The sequence below is a fragment of the Grammomys surdaster genome, unplaced genomic scaffold (genome assembly GCF_004785775.1).
Source record: "Grammomys surdaster isolate TR1022 unplaced genomic scaffold, NIH_TR_1.0 125604, whole genome shotgun sequence".
NCBI lineage: Eukaryota > Metazoa > Chordata > Mammalia > Rodentia > Muridae > Grammomys > Grammomys surdaster.
Window position 1 is genome coordinate 730,172 of NW_021620447.1, and position 9,216 is coordinate 739,387.

Below are 9,216 nucleotides of genomic sequence, written 5' to 3' on the forward strand. Positions count from 1 at the left end.
CCAAATTATGAGTCCATGAAGTAAGCAAGTGTTTCAGTTGGATTGAATTTTCTTCCAAATACATATATTTTCTTAGTTACTGGTTTTAGTAAATGAGCCAGTCCTACTGTCAAAATTTAAGTAAAAACCAATCCATTTAATAACCTCTACCCTGTTTATAAATTTATTTCACATTACATGTATTTTCAGTTTTAAGAATTATACAGGAGTAAATTACTGCTTTTGAGAAATTTAATTACATGTGCCTATTGAGCCTGTGCTATGTACAAAGGACTTGGAAAGTAAAAAAAAAAAAAAAATTCAAGAATAACTGATAATTGTAGGGCAGATGGGCCATGCTACTAGACAGGCAAGAGAATTTTCAAGATTGAATAAGCTCAGATCCAGGGAATCTCAGAGATGTGAGACTGGCAGGAGTAGAGCCAGTCCCTACCTGTTTCTTTACCTGATCTAGAACAGGTAACCATGATACCCCATTGAGAAGATCATTGGCAGTCAGTCATGTAATGTAGCATTTAGAGTCCTTCCCCATGCAAATAGAGCATCATTAACAACTGAAACTCACCCAATGATAAACATCTATCCTTTAATTCCATTCCACTCCTCAAAGTGTATATAGTCTCTGTCCTCATGAAATAAAGCACACAAGATGTTTCACTGAGGATTGTCTGAGCGTGGCTCTCTTTTCTTAGCTGTAACACTTAGGGAAGTTTTTTTTCCTCCGGAAGCATTCACCACTGGATCTTGGACACACCTGGCAGGGAGGCTCATACTGCCAAGGCAGAGATGATAACTGCAGCTGGTGATGCCAGAGTAGCTGCCTAGAGACCCAGGATCCTGGCTTCTCACCCTGCACAGGCCACTCAAACCTCCTCACTTTTCTTCTAATATTCCCAGAATTCCAAGCCAGACTAAGCACTGTGGATCCCTATGGAACCTATTTGTCCCAGCTCTGCTTTGCACTCTTTGGTATGGTTTCGCACAGATGCATCTGATGTTCCACAGGAAAACAGGCAGATATGAGAGGACAGATAATATCTTATTAAAGTATGACTATCTGTATACATATAAAGATAATAAAATTGTCATGTAAATTAAATGTAATGATAAAGTAGTAAATTAATATCTAAATAAAAATGCTCTCACAACATATAGATCTATAAGAGATCAATGAAGAAAATTGTATACGGCAAGGTAAATATATCCAGTTGCCTTGAAGATATAAAGATGACCATAAGTATTGGTGTAGTACTTCCAGGGCAATAGGAAGAGGTCATTTAAATAAAAGGAATTGACAATATTGACTGCTTCAATGTCTGGTACTTGTGTTTGCTATATGAGAAAAAAAGATGAAACTAATAAAGGTAGTCATTATTTTTCAACATGTTCTTAACTCAGGCCAAGAAACATAGTTCCTTTTTAGTAGGGAATGCTTTATTGGAAGATAAAACACTAGTTACTGCATTCAACCATAAATGTAGTGCTATGAGAGAATAATGAAGATGTTTAAGATGAGACAATGAAGTAGGGTTTCACAAGTATTTATGAAAAAGCATGTCAAAGATTTAACATCAAACCCAATGAACACGTGTGTTATGCTGTGATGTAAGAGTCCAATGTATATTATTTCAGGTACAAACACAGCTATAACATATGCAAGGTAATGCAATATGATTCACACTGAAATTTGCATACAAACAAAACTATTAAGAAACAAATTCACTAAAATGTAATATTAGTATTTTCATAAATTTCCCTTTTTATTTCTTTCTCTTCATTTTCCTATAAATGCACATGAATTATAAAATTTTTGAAATGTGTATTTTAAAGTCATGTACACTCAAGTGAAATTTACTACTTTTAAATGATATTCCGCAAATGTATAATATGTTATGCCAAAGGAGTACAGTAGGTAGCATACACTGACAGACAATTTTTAACATAATTTAATTATTTCAATTGCATAATAGTACCAGGGTGATTGAATGCAATATGCTATTTCTCACATTGTTTTTTATTATAAAAACATAATTGTATTTGTTACAAACAAGAAAAATATCACATATAAGTATTTTTAAAGCATCTTGAAACAATATTTTAAGGAAAGAGAAAAATTTTGAAATATCATTACTGGCTTCTTTTAAGTAATTACATATAAAAGAAGTATTATTGCAAGTGTGAGTCAAGAGGAGTTTAGTTGTCTACAGAGAAGAAAATTTATGAGATAAAGTATTGTATAATCATGATAGTTCTGATTTTGGCTGACTTTTTAGTGTTTATATTTTAATTGATTCTTGCCTATTTTCATGTATATCTTAAACTGCTAGTGTGAAAACTTAGAGGTTATCACAAGAAACATCAGAACATTGGTATGTTTAGTATTTTGTAATCATTAACAATGCTTATTAAATTTGGATATCTATAAATGCAAAGTTTTCGTTTCTATTTCCTAAGTGTTCTGACATTTGATTTATTCACTTGTTCATTTAATATAGCAATTAAAATAAGCACACATCCAAAAACACAACCTGACTGCTTACATGGAATCTATGTGGTCAGTTATAGGAGGTCACTAACTGAAAGTTCCTATTCTGGGAATTCACATATGGGATACCTATGCATTTCCAACTAAAAACTGATATTAAGATGAGTTTATACAATAAAGTTTAATAGAGAAGTGGTATAAAACTATATAATAAAACAAGATAAGAAATGTTAGGTAATTGTATCATGCATTAAGGAGAGCGAGAATCTCAAAACTATATTCTCAGGAAGGAGGCTTTCCGGTCAGTTCCAGATCAATTCCTATGTTTTTCCTGTCTGAAATGTATAGTGCCTTACACAATTGAGTCTCAACTTTTAAGTTTTGGGAGGCAACCAAGGAAATGACAATAGGTCACATTATTTCAGAGATTTTTTGAACTCTTTGGCCAATAACTAGAATGCAAGTTTTTTTCATGCATGACAGTAGAGATTGTTAGATAGAATAGATCTGAGTGAAAGGTGGAGATCATTATCGTTGAGGTTATTATTTAAAAATGGTCACTGGTCAAGCTGACTATCTAAGCTGTAGTGGCTCTGCCTAGCTCAGCTCTCATGTCCCATGGCCAGAGGCCATGTGTGTGCCGCAGCTAGAAACGGCAAGCCAGAAACACCAGCTCTGCCACCCATAAGACCCCAGCATGGAATATGGCTCTGCCAGTCTTCCACACTGTCTCTGAAAGGCTGGGAATTGACCAGACCATCCCACCATCCACATAGGTGAGTAGAAAAATGAGACTCTAATGCTTAAAGATTAATCAAAGGCATTATGTTTGGTAATGCTCAATAACAATATTCCCATAAAGAGAGAGTTGTTTCCCTATTAGCTACTATAAATAAAAGTTGTTACCTGCAACTGCTCTCCATACCTGCGTGGCTCTCCATTGCTCCTACATCTCTGCTCTCATCTCTCTCCCTCTCCTAGCTCCTCCTCTTCCTTCTCCTCCTCTTCCTCTCCTTACTCCTAACCACCTTAGCTCCTCCTATACATTATCACTGTACAAGGCTCCTTATAACATAGAAACACACACACACACACACACACACACCTTCTTTACCCAGTTTCTCAAGGATTCATGAGGTTAGCATTACCGTTGACTTCTCTGATCAGCTCTTGCCTTTGGGAATCTGTAATGTCTCTATGGCTATATGTTTTTGCATCTGATCTTTTTTGAAAGTGTATTTTTAATTCAATGAAATAGAAATTAAGTTTGATCCCTTGGAACTTTCAGACAAAGCTATAAGTTTAAAATATGTCCTCTTATCATTGTGTTGAGCAACAATCATAAGGCTTTTTCAAGACAATGATTCTTCATTGCATGTTTAAGAGGATATTTGAAAAATACATTTGAAAGTACATGTAAAGAAAAAGGTTAAGATTTGAGTCATTTTCTGAAACTGCAGTGCTTTGGATCTTCAGAACAAGAGTACTAAAAGGCTGTTCCTAACTCCATGGAAGACTTTATGGTCATCAGTATGATCATTTCTGGCAGGCATATTGATATAGTGATATATACCTGGATATCACCTCCATATTTATTTCCTATTCTACACTTTTGTAAAAGTAACTCATACATTACCATATACACATTCTAATAGTTATTTTATAGGAACCATAATGAACGATAAAAAATTAACATAGTTTAATAAATAATTTTGGGATATATAATGTCATACAAATGTATGCAAATTAGCATGAAGTCGCCTCTAAACACCTCACTATACTATTGGCTTTTACCCACAGGATGAATGTCCTTTCTAAGTTTACTCAGAAGTGCCATTATATTAACATCCAGTATAGAGGAGAACAATACAAAACATTTTAATGTTACTTGTTACTTACCCATCTATAGTTTTCATACAAGCAATTTAGACACATCCATCATTCTCTGAAACTGGCAAGAATGATTTCAAAATATCAATTTCCTGTGAATGGGAAATCTGATTATATGCACTAATTAAAAGTAACATAATTGACAACAATAAAGAAGACAATATCCTAGGAATTATAACAAATTGATTACCTTTCTCTTGTAGCTTGAAGACATCATATAATACTAAGATTTAATGATTATAAAATTTGAAGTCTTGTGTATGCTGTGCATGAAACCAAGGCAAGCATACATGCTACTCACTCTATCACTGAACTATACCCTCTCACTCTAAAATGTGATTCTCCTTAAGTGTAATCTTGATTCTAAAATATAACTTATTAAAATTTTCTATTAAACTTGTATATTATAGGGTACTATGCTCCACAATTGCCAAATTTGAGTACACATTGGAAGCTGTAAAAGTAAGTAAATAATAGAGACATGAAAGCATTCGCTGCATTTCTAGATATATATGTTAAATGTCTACTTGTAAAAACAAGAAATGAGATACAATCTAAACTATGAGAAATAAAAAAGCACATATATAACATATGCAACAATTACATTATTTTTGAATTTCATTATGTAACTTTAATGTTTTCTTAAAGAGGAAAATACTTAGTATGTTTAAAATCTCAAACCGAACAAAGCAAAATAAATTCTAAATTGTGATTCAGAACAAATCTTCTATATTTGGATCTGCCAGAGTTGGGGATACCAATGGGTCCCCCACCTCTGCCAGGGCAGGGATACCAATGGGTCCCCCACTTTCTCAGAACATAAGAAGATGGAAGAGGGGCTCTGTGAGGAGTAGACAAGATGGATATAAATGAATAAATTAATTATGGAGAAAAAATTAAAATTAAAAAAATTGCATCTGACATGTCATATCTGATTGACATGTCTGTGAATTTTCACATTTTAATGTCCAAAGACAGCAGCTTGGAATTAAATATGTATAAGACTTTGCTATCATTATATTTTCTATTGTCTGGAGATTATAGAAAGATATATTTTAGACATAGTTTGTATATGTGGTCTACATTTTATTTGCTATGGCAGAAGCATGACTCAGTGACAAAATGTGAGAGGAACGCCAGATGGACCAAGGATAACAGAGGAAGTGCCCCATACATCAGGGTAGTGTTTCTTTCCAACAAAGAAAGTACATGAATAATTAACCAAATAAGTCTTAGCAACAACCCCCACTACAACAACAATAATAACAACGACAACAACAACAACAAAAATCTCTTAAAATACTTGATCAATGTATTCATGTGGAAGAAAAGCTTTTCTTTTATATGTTCTAAAGGTTATTTCAAGATGAATGTGTTGTCCTGTAATAGTGATGACAAGCTGTAATTTAAGCTACAAGGTGGTTCACATTTGCTAGGAGAGATGTTTACACTTAGAAACATGCAAAAGCCAAATGAGAAAGCTGTTTTCTAACCACGCCTATTCATACTTTGTAGACATTTGTGCCTCTTGGGATTTGTGAAGAGGCACTCCATTGCATTTGAGTCACTCAAGTGTCTATTCTGAGTTTTGCTGGCTGATCTTTATTCTAAAAAGTGAATTGTTTTGGCTATACTTTGCATGTGCTGTGGAAACTCAAGCAAATGATCTTTAGGACAATATTCTTGGTTTACATATATCGACATTATTGTCAAAAAGTGAGGTGACTGCTTCTTAGTCACCACTGACCACTGTTTTCATATTAATAAGTGTATTTTTAACACAATTCTCATTTTTGCAAGAGTTTTGATTTACAGTTAAAATTGGCTGCAGTTCCCAAAATAAAGCTTGTTTGACACTTTCCTCAGTGTTCATGCTCAGTGTGTTCACTTGACACTTTTATGTAAATTGCATTATAAAGTCTCAGAGGGTCACTGCCTGCTATGTGCTTCCAGTTGTATTTCATAGATTCTCTAGATGGTTTGTTTCAGAAAAGAAGAAAACATTTGGGTCTGAGTTACCTCACTCAAAGTGGTATTTTCTAGTTCTTTCCATTTACCTGCAAAACTCAAAATGTCCTCATTAATATAGTTTTCTTTTTTTATTGAATATTTTATTTACTTACATTTCAGATGTCATTATCTTTCCCCATTTCTTCTCCCTAGAAAACCTCTATCCCATCCCCCCTCCTCCTTTTTGCTTTTATACCATTTTAATTACATGCAAGTATTAAGGTCAGTCCTAGGTTGAGGGACTAGCAATATATTTCCAGCTTCTAGACTGAAAAATAAAAGTAATAATAAAATTTGATAACACATAAAAAGAAGACATTTTTATTATTTCCTTTTTATTTTATTAACCTAGAAAATAGTAAAAAATCTGATATATTGACTTTTAAAAATGTATATAGAATATAGATAGACTTAAAAAATGGATCTGTACATCATTTTGTCATATAAAACAATGCTTTTACCTGAATACAGACATATTTAAAATGGCAAAAGAAAGAAGATGTTTTTTAACTATTCTATTATGTTTATTTGGGAATACAGATGCTTGTGTATCTGTGTGTGGGCTTGTTCATGTTTGTACAATTTAGGCATAGACTAGAGAAGAGTGTGGATTCTATGGAGCTCAGTTATGACCAGTTGTGACCTGCAGAGCATGATATGGAAGAGAAACACAGATTCTCCACACAAACAATGTGTATTCTTAACTTCATCACCTTCTCTGCAACTTCTATGAATTCATTTTTATACCTTGATGTTTCATGTGCTTATTTTCTATTTTTATTGGTGAAAATGACACTTAATAGACATTTAAAAATATATAAATGAGTACATCTGTAAGTTAATAGTTTTTATGTCAACATTTTATGTCAAAACATTTGCCATAGGGTGATGATGTGATCAAATAATGCTTCTTATTTAAGCAAAATTATTTTTCAATATCTTCTTAAATAATCATTTTAACCCAAATGCATAAAGCAATTATTCTTTTCCTGGTGCATGAGAGTGACTAATACTTATATTTTACTTCTTAAAAATCTATTAAACATAAAGATTTATATGAATAACAAACAATTTATACATCAAAATGTTATTTATTCAGTTTAATATTTAAAGTTGTCTTAATCTTCCTTTTAGTTGGTTGAAATTCAGTAAAACATATTTTTATGAACAGCTAATACAATATAATTTTAAGTATTCAGTAGGGTAATTCTCAGTAATTTTATGCAGATTTTCATTCCACCACAATCTAACTCGTGGATCCTTCCTTAACCCCAGATACTTCCTTCTGCTTTCTTAAGTTAAATTACAATTCTATACTTGGCCTGATGAAATCACCTGGTAGTGAATCAAAAATGCAGACTAACCAGTTTTTGTTTCTCTATTCATTAGTTGATGCTTTTTTTGGAATATTTCCAATATCTGGTTTATGAATTTCAGTGTTATGAATATTCACATGTAATTGCTTTATAAGTTATTAGTTTTATTTAGGTAGGGTAATAAAAAGTGGGTCACATAAATAACCATATATTCAAAGTTTTAAGAACGTACAAAACTATACTAAAATTGTTGTCATATTTTTGTTCGGCAAGTGGTTTTTTTTTTTTTTGTAATTTTATGTCTATGTGTACACTGTTGCTGTCCCAAGAAGAGGGTATTGGATCCCATTACAGATGGTTGTAATCCACCATGTGGTTGCTGGGAATTGAACTCAGGACCTCTGGAAGAGCAGTCCTTATTCTTAACCACTGAGCCATCTCTCCAGCCCAATTGTCATATTTATCACAGTATTGTGACACTAGTCCTGGAGTGACATGAACAAGGAGTGTAGTAAATCTCAACTTCAATGAAGGTAAAATCGAATCAACCTTCTAAACATTCAGCAATTATAAACACAGAACCACTTGAAATTATTTCTCTGAAATTTTACTTATTACATGTATGTAATAAAAACCAAACATGTTTATTACATGAATTTAACATAAGATTGAGGCATTGAGTTGCAGGATCTTGTTAGCAACAATTGGGCACAGTAGAGATTGTGGAACTTTGGCAAGAAAGCAAGTGCAACTATTGTGCTCCTCAGGCAACTTAAATCTCGTAATAAATATGATAAGAACAAACTCATGTTTAATAAAAAATGGGTAGGAAACATGAAGTTTAATTTCTCATTTAGTTACTTGTGAGTTATTTATTTAATTGTTTATTTATTTATTAATTTACATCCCAAATGTTGCCCGCCTTCTGGTACCCTGTTGGAGCGTTCGTCCTCCCACCTCTGCCCTCCTATGCCTCTGAAATGGTCTGTTGAGTTTTAACTGCATATATCCATGTGCTCAGAAATTGATTTTTTTTTTTAAAAAAAAGCATTTAGTCTTTTAAGAACATATTTTTAAAACCTTTTTCCTACAGAGCATATTTAATTACCAACTTTAAAATGTCCATTCCTTTGGTCACTTTTATAACTAGTCTTTGCTATTTGGCATGTTTGACTTGCCAGCTTCTAATTATATAGACTAATAGCACTGAAGCAGGAGGTCTTGTAACAATTGATCAACAGTCCTGAACCAGTAGCCATTTGCTTCTGTTCAACTTTCATGTTTCAGACCTTTGAAGTCTCTTTCCAAAATCAAAATACATGTTTATAAAACAAGTAATAATATAAAAGAAATTGTTTATTTACCACATGTGCCCATAGTTTATTAGAGCTAAAAGTCAGATTCCTGAGTAAATAATGAAAATTAACCAGATGAACACACATAGACAATGACAGAGAGAAAGAGAGAGAGAGAGAGAGAGAGAGAGAGAGAGAGAGAGAGAGAGAGAGAGAGAGA